Here is a 21,929-nt window from a genome sequence, read left to right on the forward strand (position 1 = left end):
AATGACAGCCTTCACAAGTACACAAGTAAACTCATAGAAATTAGAGTGTGAAGTTTCTCAGCCTGGATTGCAGATGGGGATTGATTAGGATCAGAAATTAGGGTCCAGTAAGCAGCAAACTATTTATAATAAAGCCTTCCAAATGTTCTCTTCCATTTCTTTAAAATGAAATAAAACAAAGATAAATGAAGACTTTTTTGTTTTTTGAACCTAGTTTCTATCTTTATAGATAAAAATGGAAAAATAGCCTTAAAAACATTTGCAGTTTACATTTCTTATATTTATTCTGAAATCATTTGAAATGTGCTAAATACGCTTGAAAACAAAAGCTTCTATGAAACAGATTGTTAACCTTTCCATTTGTTAGAAATAGAAGTACCTTTAAAGAAATTGCTCGAGACAAAAATTGAGAACAAAGAACATTTATTATAACAACAATGCAAAGTTGGATGCTTCCCCTTACCCTGGGAATACACACATACACTGGGGCTCACCCAACTTTTATACAGTAAATTTCAGCATCAGAATACCCTCCCCCTTACATTCTTCTGCCCCCTGGATGGGTTTGGCAGAGGCAATCCTTCCTGCCTACGTGTAGTTTCAGTATACTTGGAGGACCAGGGGGTATCCTGTCGATGTCCCTTCATGTTATTGTCCTTATTCACACCTTCCTGATTCTCGGGGCTACAGTCTCTTGGTATGTAGAGTTGGCTCATCCTGTCTAGGGTTGGCTAATTTAATATGTATAAATCTGTGTAAGGTTAGCTAATTAGATATGTAGGACTTGGTACTTCTGTCCAGGGCTAGGAGACCCTTATCTGATCCAGACTACCTCAACTTCCTACATTCTATTGTTCCTTACCACTCCTTATCTTATGGTGTTGGCTCTTGTCACAAAGACTAGAAGATCCTTATGTTAATCGTGCTGACTCTGCCAAGCTCATCCTGTTTGTACTGGTTACAGCCATTAACTGATGTATGAATTTTAGTTTCCTTCATGTTCATAATTTTAGATCAGTTTTCCCATCTCTCACAATCCTCAACTTTTCTTTTAGATCAGTAATACCATGGTCTTTCACCATGATCAGTGTTACTGATCTTTGGTTACTGGTCTCAGTGTGACTGATCCTCCCCTTCCTCACTTTTCTTTTAGATCAGTATTACTGATGTTGCAAAGTGCAAGGTGTTGTTTTTCCCAGCTGGTCAATAACCGAATTGCAGTCTCTGTGTCATCAGACAGAATTAGGGAAACATACATCCTTTGGGTTATAGTGTTCTGACGAGGGGTTCGATGAATTAAAAACTCCAGCCAAGTCTTTAGGCAGGGGAGCACCATAAAGGTCAGAGTAGCGAGTCCAGCTGATATTAGGGTTGCGAGTATCAGGCTCCAGTTCTCAGTCCAAGGTTGCCAAGTCTGAACATGGGCATGGGCAGATTCTCGTTGAAGTCCTGAAGCAGTGTCTTTAACCACCCGACTGTTGTAAGCATTGTCCTGTAGAAGTCTGTGAGAAACGCTGCCTTCAGCAGCGAACGTGCCCTGAAGAAGTCTCTGAGAAATGCTGCCTTCAGCAGCGAACGAATAGTCGAGATTCAGGCGGTTCCGTTGAATTGTGGCTCGTATCTGCCGTTCCTCTTCAGCCCCGAACCCCAGGGCCACCGATCTCCGAAGGCTGTCTGGAGTCTGATATTGAAATGCCAAGCAGCTTTAGAGTACTGTAGCAGCTCACGTTTGTAACTGGTGCTCCCCTTCACGGGGTGGTGTTTGTGATGAAAAGAGACCGAGCTGGGGGGATTGTTTCTTGTGATTTAACTATGTGTTGCAGCTTGTCTGCTAACATTAGCATGGGTATCATTGAACTTGTGAGTTGCAGCCTGTCTGTGTACATTAGCATATGTATTAACTCTCTCTCTCTGCGACATGTACAATCCTGACTAGCATTCTGTCTGTCTTTGTCCCACCAAGTCCTTTGTGCTATCGCTTTAAAACTCCTGTCTTTAATACCTGTGTAGGCTGAAATACAAATTAGATGTACTCCACTAAAGCTGTTCAGTTCCCCTGGTCCGTATTGGAATCCCTTGTTAACCCATACCCCACTATGACTATACATTAAATCTATGCCCTGTCAACATTCTAAAGGAAAATAATTGTGACCTCTGCTGCCCCTATCCCAGGAGGACTTAAAACATTGTGAGTAATTAAGTGATGTCCCAGAAATGGAGAAGCAACAATTAAACAATACAATAAATGGTAAAAACAACATTACGGCACTTTTTCACGGTGTAGTGTCACTTTCAGGTCAGAAGGAAGAGTGTCTGCACGCCAGGTTGAGGGTTGAGTCTGTGTGTCATGATGTGGTTCGGAAGCTGGTTTGATTCTTTGAATGTGGGTCCAGCCTTTTTCTCTTGTTCGTACTGCAGTGTCTGTAATTAAAAGTACACAGTAGGGACCATCCCAGGCAGGTTTTAGTTGATCCTCTTGCCATGCTTTTACATATAACCAATCACTAGATTTTAATAAAATGAATAACAATCTGACTTTCCTTTGTGTTAATGTAAAAATTGTAAAATGAAACACAAACCACATTTCCATGGGTTTTGAATATGTTAGACCTTATTAAAATGCAGTTGGAGCTGCTTGTCTGTATGGGGCACAACCCTCCAATTTGTTAGAGTGAGTACATAACAGACATTGCAGCACAAGAGCCCCTGCAAGAGAACTTGAAACATATTCAACTTTTAGTTCTGCCTTAAGTAAAATGCCTTGTGCCACAGCTCACAGGAGCTGGCCTTATTTAAAACAGTCTGTAAAACAGGCACCAAAAAAAGTTAAAAGTTGTTCTTATGAAGATTGCACACACAATCATTTAAGTACAGGCTAGTTTCTATTATATTCCACTTAAAAGTTCTGCTGCATGAATCCTGGAGCTTGTGGAGTCATTATTGAATCAAGAAATATTGGTGCCGTGCCAATCTCATTCTAACATGCCAATTTCTCCAGTCCTTAAGTCAAGATGTACTGAATAGCATCTGGTACAAGATCTGTGAGTTATTAATGATATTATTATTCTTATGCACCCAATTGTTCTGAACTATGCCACCAATTTAAATCATATTCCACCTATTGCAGTACTCACACAGTACCATAGACCAGTTCGCAGGTTTATTTCTCCATTAAGCTAAATCCCGTCGCGCAGGGTTTACCTCCGTTATTATTTACAATGTAACTTCAGCACTACCGGATTTAAATATAAACCTGATGAATGGGGGGGTGAAAGTTATCATGAATTAAATTACAGCGGCAATACAGAGAAATTGTTCTGAGGCATTAATTTCACTCCGGAGGTAAATGCACCAGAGAAATGAATGATTACACTTCTGGGAATCACCAGAGGTATCTTTATTCTCCAGAGGTGGGCGATCTTTAAACTCATGGACCTTGATTGCTGAATGTGTAGAAGAAATGTACTAAATCTGTTGATAGGGCTCCATACCTCTAACTGCAAGACAAGAGCCTGGAGCCTCAATTTCAAGTGCCACAGTGCACTTAAAGGGACATGCACACTCCCCCTTCAACTGGCTGATCCAGCCACTTTACACATCAGATCCTTTCTTTATCTTACATACACTTAAAATAAGACGTGTAGAACTCACCCTATTTGCGCAAACATTTCTCCCTGCAAATGTTATAACATCACTCAACTCTCAGGTACTCCCTGTGCAAAATCACATTTGAATACAATTTATTTCATAAATTGGAATTAACTGGTAGTTAAATTTGCTCATTCTACAGTATTGATAAACGATCATTTATGACATTTAAATTTTAGCATGAATTTTAATCAATATTTGTCAGTGACTGAAGTGGGAAATCGTGATTTATGAAATTATCTCTGGTCTCTACTCTCCCACTCCCGGCACTTCTCCCAACATTCAGGAGCTGGCACACAGTCCCTGCCTTTTTCATGTTACTCATCTACTATTCCTTTAACTGCTTGCATTAAAATTTTAGCCTTTGCTTTCTGCTTATCCTCAGATGTCTGGACAAATGCTTTTTGTGCGATCTGTAGAAGCTGGGTTATTCCCTGCTCATGCCAATTTTCTGTCTTTTGTAATTTTCTTCTAATGTCTGGGGCTGAGTTGGTAACAAAACCAGTTAGTACCAATTGTTCCCCTACTGGGGATTCTATGTCGAGACCCCCATATTGTATATATATTTGGTCCCAAAAATTGGTCTAACTGTTCGGCACATCCCTGGGGATCTTCTATCAGGGAGGTCAGTTCTTTCTTAAAGTTACGCACTTCAGTACTGGTCAGGGGCACATTTACGAAACCGAGACCCTCTCCCATGGGAACTTCCCGTAGTGGTCTCATCCAATTGGTTTCTGGCTTATTAGGTCTGGGTTCCTGCTCCCTGGGAAATGAATCAAAGGGTTCTGCCCTTTCTTCCTGAAGAGTCTCACGCTGTTCTGAATTAAAGTTACCTCTCTCTCCTGTCAACAGGGGTGGTAATCGAGTGCTTTGTGAGCGAGTCATCATACCACTCCTGCTCTCTTCTCTCTTCTCTAGTGGTGGGGGAGGTGGGGAAGGTGCAGAAGGGTAGGTTATAGGAGGGGGAGAAAAGATAGGAGCCGGCATAGGAGGAACATAAGGTGGAGGGAGGGAATGTAACTCATCCCACACTTGTGGTTCAGGGACAAAAGGTTCCTCCTCTCTCTTGTCCTTGTACTCTTTTTCTTTCAAAACCAATTGATCACATGATCCCCTAAGCCAGCAGGCTGCATATTCCCTGCTCTCTAGGTTATCTCTGGTTTTGATAGAGCCAGATGTTCAAAACTTTACACATCCAGTCATCTCGGATCCGAGTTTTGGCCAGTACATGGAGCTCCCTTTTATCGGGTATTTAACCCAGTCCCTACAACAATACCTGACCATGGTCAGTTTGTCCTTTCCACGGGTCCTTCCCGTGCCCCACTCAGATAACATCAACCCGGGCGGGCTGTATGTAGTTATCTGATCCTCACATCCTGCACCAGGACTCTCTTCCTTGCTACCTATATTTCCCATACTGAAAGGCAAGTAAAATTCCTCTTACCGGGTTCCAGTAGCAAGGTTCTAGCGCGCTTCCTTAACGTTTCTTCCGTCGTTTGTTCTCAATGCCTCTTCTCGGATATCACTCGCTTCTTCCACTGACCAGCCACCCGTTGTCCGTGAGTCCAGCTGAATCAGCCGGGGTGCACCTACTCTCGTCGTCGGGGTACTCTGTCAGTGGAGGGAGTGTGATCCCGGACGAGTCCCCATTTGTTAGAAATAGAAGTACCTTTAAAGGAATTGCTCGAGACAAAAATTGAGAACAAAGAACATTTATTATAACAACAATGCAAAGTTGGGTGCTTCCCCTTACCCTGGGAATACACACATACACTGGGGCTCACCCAACTTTTATACAGTAAATTTCAGCATCAGATACCCTCCCCCTTACATTCTTCTGCCCCCTGGATGGGTTTGGCAGAGGCAATCCTTCCTGCCTACGTGCAGTTTCAGTATACTTGGAGGACCAAGGGGTATCCTGTCGATGTCCCTTCATGTTATTGTCCTTATTCACACCTTCCTGATTCTATGGGCTACAGTCTCTTGGTATGTAGAGTTGGCTCATCCTGTCTAGGGTTGGCTAATTTAATATGTATAAATCTGTGTAAGGTTAGCTAATTAGATATGTAGGACTTGGTACTTCTGTCCAGGGCTAGGAGACCCTTATCTGATCCAGACTACCTCAACTTCCTACATTCTATTGTTCCTTACCACTCCTTATCTTATGGTGTTGGCTCTTGTCACAAAGACTAGAAGATTCTTATGTTAATCGTGCTGACTCTGCTTTCCTGTATCCTAATCCCCAAGCTCATCCTGTTTGTACTGGTTACAGCCATTAACTGATGTATGAATTTTAGTTTCCTTCATGTTCATAATTTTAGATCAGTTTTCCCATCTCTCACACATTCAATATCAATTTTCAGTTAAAAAAAAAAATCATAAACAGACATGGAGCTGCAGGGTCCAAGTAGGCAGGGGTCAATGATCCAAAGTTATGCAGGTTTTATATATTGACACTGGGCAATTCCTACAGCACCATCAGCATTTTAGTTGCTCTGGAGTCTCGATATAATTCATGTTATTTTCTATCCTTCACTTCTGTTTTCATAGAGTGGCAAATTAAATTTCTTGCACACATTTTAAATGTGGATGCATAGACAGTTCCTTTGTAAAAGAAACAGCAGTGCATAACGAACTTTGATATTTTGTTTCTATTTTGACTAGCAGAAAATCACTGTAAAGCAGAGTAGCAGGTTGAGCTACTTTGATCATTTATCCTCAATACCCAACAAGCTTCTGCCAAGATTACAGACAGGGATCAGGAACATCTCCACAGAAATTGCACCCCATTACCCACCCTATAATAAAGTTGTCTAATATCTCTGTCTGTGTTGCATCCCACCCATTCATCCACAACCTCCCCTTCCTTTGCACATCAAATAGTACTAGTGTTCTTAGTGTCCAAGCTCAAATTTTTGGAAATAATAATAATTAGTAAACAAATAAGAATATCAGTGTAAAAATACACCTGTCTGCTCTCTGCATTATATCACTTTGAATCATTTTGCAGTACTGTCATTCAGAAAAACATTTGTCACTGTAAATTCAGAGCATCTTCCAGCAAGTTTAAGATGATGAAATAGAGGCACAATCTCAAAAGATTGACAGCTAAATCTAAATATAAAATAAAGCAGAATTACCCATGACCTTGATTCCTCATCAGATGACCTTAATTAAACCTACAAGTGGTTGAATTGGTTCTTCACAGCCTTTATTAATGAGTATTGATAACAAATGCCAACAGGTGATTAAATAATGGTAGTTCTGGGCCAGGTGAAAGGAAATAATAGGTTCCAGGCTACATTGTCATAGAGCTTTGAGGCCCTATTCATCTAAGAATGGCACTAAGAATCTCTGGTGAATTTTTGGCTGGGCTGAGACCTGATTCTAAGAAGACTTACCTACTTGAAAATAGCATAGTAATTTCTTCTGCCTGTAATACAAATGTTATGGAACACATCTAATAAAAATGTAAATCAAGGTAAGGAGAGGTTACAAAGTATGGAATAACAGCAATCCATTTGTGTATAGTGTGGGAGAGTGGAAAAGAGGGTTAATGTTTATTGTGGGTTCTTGTCTGAAGAATTGGAGAGATTGAGAGCTATCCTAACTGTTGTTGTACTTGTGTGGTCATTGAACTTCTTTCTACTTTGAAACTATCTGCTCAGGACCCTAAATGCATCTGTTGCTCAGAATACTGGCAGGATATTTTGGCATCTCCTGTCAGACCAAAATTTCCCCATTTATTCCCTGCTCCTTTCGTGGAGTCTCTGAGGGGTAACCCAACTCTCCAGGGTCAAGCCCATTTCATTGATTTCTCACTTTGTAGTGAAATGTAGAAAACAACCTCTTTAAGGGGAGTTTCACATAAATTGTGCTGCAAAAGTGTTTCACAATTGGCTGATGATTTTTAATTGTTTAAAAACAACACAACCCATGCCCTCATACTGGTGACATTCTGGATCTTTAATACTGCCCCTACCCTCTCCCTTTATGTTGCCTGATTGAAAACAGATGTTCTATCATAGGTATCAGATTTTCTCATTTTGGTTCTGCTGTTTGTCAATCTGCTGTCAGCAAAACATATGGCAATAATTAGGTTATGTCAACTGCCAACAAAGTACAATAATAATCAAGCAAGATAATAAGAGGTTGCTTGTTTGTTTTTAAGTATCTGTGAAATAATTCTCAAGGAAAGAGTTTGTGAGATAAGTTGGAGAGTTGATGCCACATTGTCATCAACAACAACAACAATAAGACTAAAGATGTAAAATAATCTAAATCTTGATCATCTGGGAAATGTTCATATGAAACAATATGGGAAGGTTAGATCAAAGGAATAGTCTTGGAGAGACAAGAGAAGACAGATGGAACATCGCATGCCCTTGACAACTTGGTCACCAATGAAATGTTGCTAGCAATTAGTGTTTTTCTTTGCTACAAGTATAAACAGATGAAAATTTATCTAATGTTCAACATAGGACAAATTAAGCTGTGAAATTAATTGAAGACTGTGAAACAGTTAAGTGTAATATGTTTCTGTAAAAGTCACTTTTCCAACTCGTAAGAAACTGCACTACCATTTTTCTTTCTAAATGCCTTCCAGGTTCATTAAAGTTCATTACAAGCCCATTCTGTCTCATTTAATTATCAAGAGAATGGTCTCTTCATTCATTACATTTGCCCTCATTGACATTGCCTGTACTAGTATTTTTTTTTGTTTGCAATCTCTGGGTTCTGTTCCTGGGAACTGTCTGCATACTAATTTTTTTCCCTCTGAATGTCCGAAACAAAAACTTGTATCACCTGCATATAGTTGCTATCATATCCTTCACATTGCCCATAATTAAACTAATGGAATGTATAAACTGTATCCAGTTTGTAATGTCACAAAATATTTTAACATTTGTTAAGTTTATTTAAAAGTTAATGGAGAAATCTGCATAAACCGGATTTCCACATCATATTCTTGGGAGCCCCTATAGTTTGAGGTGGATCTCCTAGTGATCAGACTGTTTTGTGTGCTGACTCTCAAACTTAGCATTTCTTCCCTTGCTTGGAGATATTTTTAGTACCTCAGGGTCTGAGCCAGGATTTTTGTGGCTACTAAGCTTTGCTTTGGGAACTGTTTCTCACACTAATGTGTATTTCTCACTGGGAGTCTGTTATTTTGATGTTATGATGAGCAGAAAGGTAAACAAATGGTGGGAACCAAGTTGGAGAATGCATTATCCAACTTAGTTCCATACGTCACCAAAGTCAAAAGATTTTGGTCTGCCACAGGAAGAGGATAATGAACAAAAGCATAGTGGAGTCACAGCCAACTGTTAAAAAGAGTGTTACTGATTTTTTTTTTTAAAAAAACATAAAACCAAGATATACTCTGCAAGTCATGACACATCTGTGTGAGGAGAAATAGAGTTAACATTTCAGGTCATTCTGCTAACTGGAAAGTTCAATAAATAAAGTTTAGCAAATAAAATAACTTTCCACTCCATCCTACATCCTAACAAAATCCCTCAAGGTCCTTCATGAGATAGAAATGTACAAATCCCTGGCATTATCCAACTTATCATAATTAAAAGCACAAAAATGAAGTCATAATTTTTCATGATCAACAAGATTCTCTGAGAGGTTCCAGCAAAATCCATGCTGTCTTCCTATGAATACTCCTTAATACTAGAACATCAGTCCTTGTGGTTCAGCTGGTGTAAATTGTACTGTTTCCACAGATGAATTGTCCACTGAATATAAAGATGGGAAGTTGGCAAAGAGGGAAATTCTTGAAGAGAGAATCTTCATTTAAAAATAAGTTAATTTAAAAAAAATTATCCCATTCTCACCTTGTAGCTCAAAGCTGTGAAGCTATGGTAAAGAAAACAATGATAGTAGTTCAAATAGATAACAAATTAACAATAAGCTTCTCTGAAAAAAGAAATGCAAGGTTTATTTACAGTCAACTGAAACCTACAGCCAGCAGTGACTCATCTTGTGCATCATAGACAGTTCCCAAATGCATGTCCTCTATCGCTGAGAGGGACAAGGTCAGCAGCTGAATAAGAGCATCACTACCTGCAGGTACACTTCTGTCAAACGCCATACTAAATTGGAATTTATCACCATTGCTGAATAATGTACTATCAATAACTCAAAAGACTAGAGTAACAGAACTTTCTGCTTTATTTACAATAAACTTGAAAGTCATCCTGTGCTGTGACCCAGACTTTCTGGGGAGGGGTTATGGTGTTGGAGCTTTTATACAGGGTCAAATGGGAGGAGCCATGGGTACAACCACAGAACAGGGCGGAACCAGATTAATGAGTTCACCACATTCATCCCTTATTTTTTTTTTAAATTTTGTCCAGTGGGATGATGTGGGGCACAAAGTCTTACAAAAGTCTTAGAGGTTCAGTCTCTCTGGTGCCTGGTCTTTTGTTGTGACCAATGAAAAGTTGGTTGCTCTGCTGTAGCTGGGACTGTTGTTTCATTCTGGTCCTCCAGCCCTGTGTCGACCTACTGGGGTGTGATGGCTCGACCACAGTGACTGAAGTGGGGGCAGGGCTAGAGTGCCATGGTATGTAGTGTGTGTCCATGGGAGGGGAGGGTACTCTTTGGTGGGTATGCTCCTCGGGTTAGGGTGCGGTCCCGGATGGAGACAGTTTCCTCGCACCCATCTAGGTAGGCCACATACATATTGGGGGTTTGCATGGAGGAGCTGGACCATTTTGACCAGTGGGTCGGTTTTATGGCCCCTCACGTGCTTCTGTAGCAGGACTGGCCCTGGGGGCATCGGCCAGAATGGCAGGGTGGCCCTTGACGTGGACTTCCTCAGGATGGAGAAAATTTGTTTGTGAGGGGTAGCATTTTGGTGGCAGTACTTAACAGTGATGAGATAGCGTGGAGTGCCTCAGAGAGACTGGCAGCCCCCTGCAAGGAGGATGTCCTTCCACAAAGTAGCATTCTTTCTCTCCACCTGGCCGTTCCCTCAGGGTTCATAACTAGTGGTCCTGCTGGTGGTGATACCTCTGGCCAGCAGGTATCGGTGTAGCTCATTGCTCATGAATGAGGACCCCCAGTTGCTGTGGACAATGACGAGTACCCGAATACAAGTTGAGCAGTGTCCTGATAGCTGTGTTGGTCATGTCTGGGCAGGGGAGGGCAAAGGGGAACTGCGGATACTCATCGATGACCGTGAGGGAGGGGCCTTGAAATCCATTCTCGGGTGTTCACAAGACCATGTGGCTTTCAGCAGGTGCGCCCTACTTGGTTGGTAGAACTGCAGTTAGCACTCCATGCAGACCCGGCAGTCCCTGGTTATGTCTTTGACCTTCCCAATGGAGTATGACAGGTTACGAGATTTGATGAAGTAGAAAAAAACCTCATGAGACTGGGGTGACAGAGGTTACTGTGGTTGGTTTTGAGGCGGTCTATCTGTGTATTGGCTCATGCCCCTCGGGACAGGGGATCTGGGGGTTCGTGAGCTTCCCCGGCTGATTATAATTATAGGTGGAGAGTTCAATCCTCCACCTCAAAATTTTATCATTCTTTATCTTTTTGTTTGTTGTTGTTAAACATGAATGCCACGACCCATTGGTCCATGAGCAGGGGAAAACGTCTGCCAGCCAGATAATGCCTCCAGTGCCACAATGCCTCAGCTATGTATTGCCTGAGCTGCATCCTCAATGAAGGAGTGTCAGATTTCAGGCCCCTAGAGTGTATGGGAGAAAAATGCCATGGTCTGACCTGCCTGGCTAAGGGTGGCAGTCAAGGTGAAATTGGATGCATTGCTCCCAACTTGAAATTGGGCAGATTCATCCACCACATATGTTGTGGCTTTAGCTGTCTTTTATGCGATTGAAGGCTGCCTGAGCCTCTCTTGTCAGAGGGAAGGATGTGGACTTAATAAGTGAGCAGGCTTTGTCCACATAATTAGGCACCCACTGGGTATAGTAGGCCTTAAGACTGTGGAGAAAGGGTAGCTCTAGAAATGGGCACATGCAGTCGCAGTTGGTGCTAATAACTCCATTCTCTACAACACAGCCAAGGATTGCCAGGCGGATAGTGCGGAAAAGACATTTATCCCTGTTGTAGGTGAGGTTTAAGCATTTGACTGTTGTGAGGAATTTCTGGAGTTTGGAGTCATGACCTTGCAGTTCGTGATGTTATCCAGGTAGAAGAAGGTGGCAGGCAGGTCATTTTAGTCCACCGTCCTGTCCATCTCCAGATGGAGACCCCATTGGAAACACCGAAGGGGACTGAAGAAATGGTAGAAACGGCCATCTGCCTCAAAGGCAGTATATTGGTGGTAGGTGGATTTCAGGTCAATCATGGAGGACACACGATATTGGGCAATTTGATTGACTATGTTTGCAGCTGGTGCATCATGAGCCACAGCAGTTGCCAGGGGTGGATTGTGGTTAGCAACAGGTTCGTGGACCTTTAAGGTAGCGGGGGGGGGGAGGGTGAGGGGGTGGGGGGAGAGTCTGTTGGTGGTTAATAGTCATCTGAAGGGCACTCAATGGAGAGTGTGTCCTTGCGTCCATCAGAGAAGGCAACGTAGGCATACTGAAGGTTTGTGTAGAGAAGGAGGGCCCTCTCAACCAATGGATCACTTAGATTGCCTGGTGTGCTTCCAAAGCAGGACCGGTCCTGGGGAGGGCAGACAGCGTAGTCCCTGATGCAGACTTTCCAAGGGAAAGCAAACATGCGTTTGTAAGGTGTGTTGTTAGTGACTGTACACAAAGTGACTGAATGGAATGAAGCACATCTGGGAGGACCTCTTGCCATGGGGTGGCCCCATGACATCAGTGCTAGAAGGTTGGTTTTTCAGACATTCTCCCTTTCCACCTGCCCATTTACTCTAGGATTATAACTGGTGGACCTGCTCACAGCGATGCCTCTGGTCAGCAGGGACTGCCACAGCTCATCACTCTTGAATGAGGTCCCCTGTTCACTGTGGATGAAGCTGGGCTACCCAAAGAGTGTGAAGGCATTATGGAGGGGCATGTTAATTGTAGCCATCGTCATGTCCGGCTAGGGGATGGCGAAAGGGAAGCATGAGTATTTGTCAATGATTGTAAGGAAGTGGACATTCTGGTTGGAGGAGGGGTGGGCCCCCTTGAAATTGATGATTAGGTGCTCAGAAAGGCTGGTAGCTTTGATCAGGTGCACCCTGTCTGGGCGGTAGAATTGCAGTTTGCATTTGGCACAAACCTGGCAGTTTTTAGTAATTGTCCTGACTTCCCTAATGAGGTATGGTAGGTTCTGGGCTTTAATAAAATGGAAAAACCTCATCACTCCAGGGTGGTGAAGGTTATTATGGAGGGTCTGCAGTCTGTCCATTTGGACACTGGCACGTCCCATGGGATGGTGTCTGGGGGCTCGTTAAGTTTGCCAGGCCAGTATAGGATGTCGTAGTTATAAGTGGACAGTTCGATTATCCACCTGAGGATCTTAACGTTCTTGATCATGCCCCTCTGCTTATTATTAAACATGAATGTGACTGCTTGCTGATCCGTGAGGAGGGTGAATCATTTTCCCATGAGGCAGTGCCTCCAATGGCATACTGCCTCCACAATAGATGGACTTCCTTTTCGACTTAGGAGTGGAAAATTTCAGGATCTTGGAGGGTTTGTGAAAAGAAGGTGATGGGTTTGCCTGCTTGGTTGAGTGTGGCAACCAGGGCAAAGTCAAACACATCGCTCTTCATTTGGAATGGTGTGGACTTGTCTATAACATGCATGGTTGCCTTGGCAATGTCACCTTCAAGATGGTAAAATGGTGCTTGGGCCTCAGATTCCAGGGGAAAAGTGGTGGCCTTGACCAATAGGCAAACCTTATCTGCATAGTTGGGGAGCCATTAAGTGCAATATGATAAGAAACCTAGGCATTTCTTCAGTGCTTTGAGGGTATTTGGGAGTGATAGCTCCAGTAGTGGATACATCCAGTTGGAGTCAGGGCCAATGATGCTGTTCCCGACCATGCAGCCGAGGATGGCTAGTTGAGACATCCAGAACACACATTTAACCTTGTTATAATTAAGGTCCAGGAGTTATGCAGAGGAATTCATGAGGTTTGCATCATGGTCTTGCAGGAGGTGGCGGAAGATGGTCACATTATCAAAGTATGGGAAGGTGGCCTGCAGTTTACAGTAGTGCCCCAAACGGTTCATCTCTCACTAGAAAATGGAGACCCTTTTGGTGGCCATCCGCCTTGAATGTGGTGCCCTGTAGGTCCTCTGGTGGATAGGGATCTAGTGATATACCGGCCAGGTTGATCGTGGAGAATACCCAATGTTGTGCAATCTGATTGACCATATCAGATATGTGGGGAATGGGGTATGCATCGAGCTGATTGTACTGGTTGGTTGTCTGGTTATCGTCTATGACCATCCTATTCTTTTCCCCATTCTTTACTACAACCACCCAGGCCATCCAGGGGCTATTGCTGGCCTCGATGATGTCCTTGCTCAGTAAATGCTGAGCCTCCATCTTGATTAACGCCTCGTCTGCGGCGCAGTTTCACCTGCTTCTGGTGGCCACTGGCTTACATCAGGGATGAGGTTAGTGAAGAGCATGGGGGGGGGGGGGGGAAGGGTGTCTACCTTGAGAGTCAATAGGCCACAGGTTGAGTGCAGAGAATTGTTTGTTGCAAATGGTGAGGGTGGGATGGGAGCAGATCGAATTTCAATGTAATTTTCTGAGGTTGGCACTGAATGTACAGCCCCAGCAGCAAGGGGGCACAGAGTTGTGGCATGTCAAGGAGCCTGAAGTGTTTGTAAACTATACCTCCGATGGTTAGAGTCACTGCACAGGACCCATGGATGTCTCCCATATGGGATTTGGACATGAGTAATGTCATGTGTTTGGCAGGCTGCCTCTTGAGGGATAGTCACTTAACAGTATCGGGGTAAATAAAACTTTCTGTAAACAGTTTCATTATGTGCCCATTTACATGGACATCCATCATGGACCTGGCAATTTTGTGTGGTCCTTCTTGTTTCAGGGTGATAGAGACCAGTGTAGGCTCACTATCTGAGTCCGATGGGTGCTCATGATCCCAAGATGATCCTCACTTTTCCCCCTGAAGTGTTGTAGGTCTGAGAAGATGGTGCCAACTGCATGGTCCAAAATGGCAGCCCCTACAACTTGCACGTGGCATAGTTGGTCCACAGAGGAGATGGTGCCAGTCACGCTGTCTGGAGTGGTGACTGTCCGCACACAGGGTTCGCAGATGGTTTGGGACTGGCAGACTTTGGCATAATATCCCCTTTTTCTGTACCTAGCACATACCACCTCCTTGGCAGGGCAGCATTTCCTCGGATGCTTACCCTGCCCGCAGAAGTAGCATTTTGGCTGATCACGTACGACGGCAGCTGAGGTTGCTAGAGGAGTGGGATGGTGCCAGCAACTAGTTGCTTACAGCATGGGGCAATTTCCCCCCCCCCCATCCCAAGACAGTGGCACCTGTGGTGGCCAAGAAGTGGTTGTGTAGTCATCAGAGTTTTGGAAGGCCACCTCCAGCATCTGTCACCTCAACCACTCTTTGTAGATCAAGTACCTTTTGTTCTAGGAGTTTCTGCCTTATGTACCCTGAGCAGATGCCTGCCACATAAGCATCCTGGATGAGGTCCTCAGTGCTCTGGGCAGCCAACATGGCTTTGCAATTGCAGGCTCTGCATAGGTCCAGGAGGGCCCACAGATATTCAACGCTGGACTCAGTGGGTCACTACTTTCTGGTGGCCAGGAGGTGTTTGACGTATACATTGTGATACTGGACCTTCAGTATCCCCATGGCCTCTGTGTATGAGCTGGTGTTGTTGGTCATCTGGAATACCAGGGTCCCAACTTGAGAGAAGAGGAGCCTCATTCCGTTTTCTTCTGTGATAACATTAGCGGCTGCCGTCAGGAAGTCCTCAAATCGGCGTAGCCAGAGTTTGAATGTGTTCGGAGCGCAGATGATCAAGGGTCTATGTTGAGCCCCTCTGGTTTCAAGCATTGCTCCATCTTTTCTTTGAAAATTTTTAGTTAATAAAATTAATGCAATTTTATTCACAAAAGACTGAAGTTGTGAAACTGACTGGCTTTTATTAACAGCCAACAACCTCATCGACTGTCAAGGCAGAATGAATGGGTAGCATGCAAAAGGTTATGGGTAGTATTGGTCTCGGGAGGCAGGTCCAGCCGGCAGCAGCCAATCATAACATAACAGTGGATTACCACAATCTGTCTAGCATTTCTCTGCTGCTTTTAATTATGTGTACCTCCATCATCTGCCCCCTCGGCTTCCTTCACTCCAGAGCAAAGAAACCTGGCCTATCCAATCTTTCCCCATCACTAAAGTCCTCCAATCCAGGAAACACTCTGGATTTCTTCTGCACTCCCTCCAGCACAAGCACATCCTCCAATTGTGTAGTACTAGAATTGCACACATTACTCTAAATGTGATCCAACCAATGTTTTGTAAAGTCGCAACATCCAAACTTTTATATTCTATACCTGATCTATGAATGTGCCGTGTGCTGCCTTCACCACCCTTCCAACTTATGTTGCCATTTGTGCATCAACATTCCTTAGTCCATTTTCATTTACTGTTTATATCCTACCCCATGATGTCTTTCCATCTTATCAAGATTAGATTCCATCTTCCAACACTCTTCCCAATTTTTCATCTGAACTACATCCTGCAGTAACCTGAAACAAACTTCACTATCCATGTTATCAACTTTCATGTCATCTGCTAACTTGCCAATCATTGCTCCTACATTCACATCCAAGTCATTAATACATATCAAAAACGCCAATCTCTGCAAAACGCCACTGATCACAAACTTCCAATCAGAAAAGCATCTTTTCACTGCTACCCTCTGATTCTTATCACCAATTCTTTATGAAGTGTATTTTTTTGAAGGCTGTATTTGCTCTGTTTAAGACCATGTAAAATTGATGTGGCAATAAGGAAAGTAGCCATTATTTACACACTATATGGTGAGTTTGCATAGTTGATCACAGCTGCAAGGGCATTTTCCATTTTTCTCCCACCAGATGGAACATCTGTCTTTATTGCTTCCATCAAATACATGAACTGAATAAAGTTTTGAAAAATATAGAGATTATATCAGCATATTGGAGAGAGATAGAAACAGACCGGTTAGAAATGCATTTAATTGGAGTAAGGGGACTGAGGCTATCAGGCAGGAAATTGGAAGTTGAGAACAGATTTTCTCAGGGAAAAGTACAGAAGAAATGTGCCAAATGTTCAGGGGATATTTATGTGGAGTTCTACATTGGTATGTCCCAATGAGTGAAGTTATGGTAGGTAACAGGAACTGTGGTATACAAAGGCTGTAATAAATCTAGTTAAGAAGAAAATAAAATCTTACAAAAGGTTCAGAGAACTGGGTAATGTTAGTGATCAAGAAGATTACAAGGCTAACAGGGAGGAAATTAAGAAAGCAGAAGGGGCCATGAGAAGGCCTTGACAGGCAGGATTGAGAAAAACCCCAATGTATTCCACAAGTATGTGAAGAGCAAGAGGATAAGATGTAAAAGATTAGGACCTATCAAGTGTGACAGTGGGAACATGTGTATGGAACTGGAGGAAATAGCAGAGTTACTTAATGAATACCAGTATTCACTATGGAAAAGGATCTTGATTGTAGTGATGGCTTTCAACAGACTGAAACGCTTGAGCATATAGGTATTGAGAGAGGATGTGCTGGAGCCTTTTGGAAAGCATCAAGTTGGATAAGTCGCCAGGACTGGATGAGATGTTCTCCAGATTACTGTGGGAGGTGAGGGAGGAGATTGCTGAGCCTTTGGTGATGATCTTTGAATCATCAATGGGGATGTGAGAGCTTCCATAGGAATGGAGGAATGTTGTTCCTTTATTTAAGAAAGAGAGTAGATATAGCCCAGGAAATTATAGACCTGTGAGTCTTACCTCAGCAGTTGGTAAGTTGATGGAAAAGATCCTGAGAGGCAGGATTTATGAACATTTAGAGAGGTATAATATGATTAGGAATTGTCAGCAAGGCTTTGTCAAGGGCAGGTCATGCCTGATTGAATTTTTTGAGGATGTGACTAAAGTGTTGATGAAGGAAAAGCAGTAGATATAGTGTATATAAATTTCAGCAAAGTGTTTGATAAGGTACCTCATGCAAGACATTGAGAAAGTAAGGGGGCATGGGATCCAAGGGGACATTGCTTTGTGGATTTGGAACTGGCTGCCCATAGAAGGCAAAGAGTGGTTGTAGATTCTGCATGGAGGCCAGTGACCAATGGTGTACCTCAGGAATCTGTTCTGGGACCCTTGCTGTTTGTGATTTATTAAAAAAATAAAAAAAAAAAATTGTATATGTGTATGCATATATGCATGTGTGTGTGTGTGTAGTTCTTGACCTTTTTCTTTCCACTCACATACCACTTTAAGTATTCTCTAAGCCATAGGTGCTCTATGATTAGTAAGGGATTGCTTAAGGTGATATGTGGGTGGTAAGAAAAAGTTTGAAAACCACTGTTTTAATTGTACCTTATTGGCTCATTATGTGCCCGGCTTCATAACACCAATGGAAATGGGCCAGTGACAATTTTTCTCAAGCAAAATATTTCAGTAGCAATTGGGTCTAGAGCAGTGATTCTCAACCTTCCCTTCCCAATCACATACCACCTTAAGCAATTCCTTAATAATCACAGAGCATTTATGACATAGGGTATGTGAGTGGAAAGAAAAAGGTTGAGAACCACTGCTTAAGTAAGTTTACTGATGACCCAAAGGTTGGGGGTGTTGTGGATAGTGTGGAGGGCTGTCAGAGGTTACAGTGGGACATTGATTGGATGAAAAACTAGGCTGAGAAGTGGCAAATGGAGTTTAAACCAGATAAATGTGAAATGGTTTATTTTAGTGGGTCAAATGTGATAGCAGAATATAGTATTAACAGTAAGACTCTTGGCAGTGTGGAGGATCAGAAGAATCTTTGGGTCTGAGTCCATAGGACATTCAAAGCAGCTATGCAGGTTGATTCTGTGGTTAAGAAGGCATTACAGTGTATTGGCCTTCATAAATCATGGAATTGACTTTAGGAGCCGAGAGATAAAGTTGCAGCTATTTAGGACCTTGGTCAGACCCTACTTGGAGTACTGTGCTCCGTCTGCTTGCCTCACTACCAGAAAGATGTGGAAGCCATTGAAAGGGTGTAGAGGAGATTTACAAGGATGTTTTCTGGATTAGGGAGTATGCCTTATGAAAACAGGTTGAGAGAACTTGGCCTTTTCTCCTTGAAGTGATGGAAGATGAGAAGTAACCTGACAGAGGTGTATAAGATGAAGAGAGCCATTGATCATGTGGATAATCAGAGGCTTTTTCCCAGGGATGAAATGGTTGCCACAAGGGGACACAGGTTTAAGGTGCTAGGCAGTAGGTACAGAGGAGATGTCTTGCGAACAGTGGTGGGTGCATGGAATGGGCTGCTAGCAACACTGGTGAAGGTGGATACGATGGGGTAATTTAAGAGACCTTTGGATAGATACATGGAGCTTAGAAAAATAGAGGGCTGTGGGTAAACCTAGTAATTTCTAAGGTAGGAACATGTTTGCAGTGGCCAATTAATTACCATCTAGGCACCAAGGCTGAACTTTAGTAAGGCCCCCCAGGATCGGCGTCAATGTGGAGGGGGCCCTACCCACCCACCTGCAGCACTAGTGTCACTGAAGCAAGTACACATTTTATTGTTTTCAATTCCAGTCTCAAATTTAATGTTTCCATCATTGCAAATTATGTTTGAAGTTCAAATTAATTCTTCATTATTCAACCATAAAGCATTTTGCAATACCAGATTAAAATTTAGAAACATCATGTGTTTGCTTTGTGACATTTTTTTTTACTTTGTAGTTGCACAATATTATAACCTGTAACACAGGATCACAAAGTAACTGATCAGGCTGGTAAGTAGTGACACCACATCTGATCAAAAACACAGGTTCTTCTGTTCACACGCTGATGAGAATCGAGACATTTATCTTTGACCTCGTATAACGAGCGACCTCTGCTCATTCTGATAATGCAGCTCAACGTTAATTTTAGCAGTTTATTTTGCTACTTTCATATAACAACAGGAAATTTTTTTTTCCCAGAGTTGTGAATTACAACTTGAACAATAGGTGTTTTTATTTCAACACAATGTATATCTCCATGGAGGTTATCATCGATATTTAAATTAAATGTTCACTCAACAATTATGAAAATATCTAGCAAAAAATTGGCACTCTCTGCCCCATTATTATTTTATTTCTGCTTTTTAATTTGAAGTTCATAAATGATCAGATGAAAATTACGTTTGATTAAAAGATCATTGGATAGACTTCATGCTAATTTGTATGAATATTACTCATTTAGATTTTTTAGTCTCGACATTGAATTCGATCAATGGTGGCTTTGTGACTGTCAAAGATTGCTTTGTTTTTCAGCCTGTAACACAGGGCCCTTAATTTCTGAGAAGGCCAACATTGATAATCCACTGCCCATTTCAGAGAATACATTCACATGGCGCTTCTGTTTGCATGTGCACAGAGGAGCAAGGACATGTTTGAGTCCTTGGCCCATGTACTAAGAGTGGAATTTATCTTGTATTTATTTCAAAGAAGCACAATACATGAAGGCCAAATCAGATCAAACAATTTTATTAACATTAGTTTTCCAGTTCTCCCACATCCCACCTCCGAGCAACTGTATTTGAATAGAAAATAAAATTTCTTGAGGTGTATGAGTTATTTATACTTACCTGCATTATTACTATTGTTGGAATTAACACTATAACAACAGTTGGGTATGTAGTTACGGATAGAAGGCAGGTGATGACAGGCATGCATGTTTCCTAGGCACAGGCAGAGCGTTCCAGCTGCGTGGGGGATTATAGGTGATGAACATGGCCTGCATTGAGCTGCCGCTGCCATGAGTGGGCCAGTTGTTTTATGATTTCAATGTGAACAGGTAAAAGCCAATTGACAGCAGTGTTGAAAGCTACAAGTTGTTGTAATTTTAAAATACTTTTAATATTCTGGCTAAGTTCCCTTTGGCATTGTTGATGTAATATTTCTATTGTTGTATCTCTGAGTTCTATTGTTGTTTGACAGGGACCCTTACCTTCCAGGCCCCTAGGCTTCAGCCTACTCAGCCAGGTAAATCAGCTACTGCATGTTCAGCACAACTTTGTGGGCCAAAAGGGCTGTATTGTGCTGTGGTTTTCTCTTTTTCTAGCCAAGCCAAAGATATGACTATACCCCAACTGGTGTCTAGGGCATAAGTGACACTGCTGCTTTCTGTTTATCTACAAAACACCACTTGCCCTTTCCCAAAGTAATTGTGAATCATTTTTAATTACTCTGCTGTTAAATGTGATATAAAAGATCATCTTTTTCTTCCATTCCCCTTCTTGAGACTTCGGTTTCCTCCACATTGCTTATTTCCATAGCTTTTAAAATCTTGTGTTTCTCTGAATTTCTTACATAAAGTTAAGATTGTTGTGAAAATAGGACCTTGTGAGTACTCAAATAAAACTAGATAACAGAAATTGTAAGAAAGCCCATCAAAGGGAGAAATTATTTTTAAAACAATTCTGTATTTCCTTCTTTTCAATTAGGCGCCACTTAGAAAGCAGTAAATTCTGAATTCCAGTGAGGAACATTGCTTTCCCAGCCTGATATAAATGATATCAAGCACTTTTTATTGATACTAATTTGAGATTATTTTTTAGGACCACATTGTGTCTGCGTGACTGTGAAATGCTTTGGCATATTTGGAACTTGTTTAAAAAAAAACTATGATGTATCATTTAATTATTCATAATTCATGTAAAACTCTCTAAAATGTACTTCCCATAAATCCATATTTAATTCCATCAAACAAACAAGACATTCACATATTGGCAGAGGTTCCATGAGCAGAAACTGGTGCTGGGTCAGATGAGATCTTTACCTGGGATTGGTAGATGTGTTATCTGCAAGTATTAAGGAAGATGGGGAAAATGCAGGGGCCTAGATTTAAATCTTAGATCACCAATGAACACATTAAATGGAAAATAGGCTCAACAATTTAAATTGACCATTCCTGTCCTTTGAAAGTCTTGTCTAAGTTGTCAAGTCTTTTCCAAATCTGACCAGTTTCACATCACCTTTAAGATTTTGATTTAAACAAATAAATAGATATTGATCTATAAGCAAACTATTCAAATGGGACAAAAGGGTTCCTTAAATGACAAGCACAATAGGGTTGAATGGACATGATGC

General features: G+C 42.1%; 1 long non-coding RNA gene across 2 annotated transcripts in view; it reads right to left on the reverse strand.

Moving 5' to 3' along the window:
* Positions 1 to 406: 406 nt before the first annotated feature.
* Positions 407 to 21,929, reverse strand: part of LOC138738651 (uncharacterized) — a 57,402-nt gene continuing 35,879 nt past the window's right edge. For both annotated transcript variants that reach the window (XR_011341652.1, XR_011341651.1), the window contains one exon: positions 407 to 2,421. This is a non-coding gene — a long non-coding RNA (uncharacterized lncRNA). The remainder of the gene's footprint in view (positions 2,422 to 21,929) is intronic.

The sequence above is a fragment of the Narcine bancroftii genome, chromosome 7, assembly GCF_036971445.1.
Source record: "Narcine bancroftii isolate sNarBan1 chromosome 7, sNarBan1.hap1, whole genome shotgun sequence".
Lineage (NCBI taxonomy): Eukaryota > Metazoa > Chordata > Chondrichthyes > Torpediniformes > Narcinidae > Narcine > Narcine bancroftii.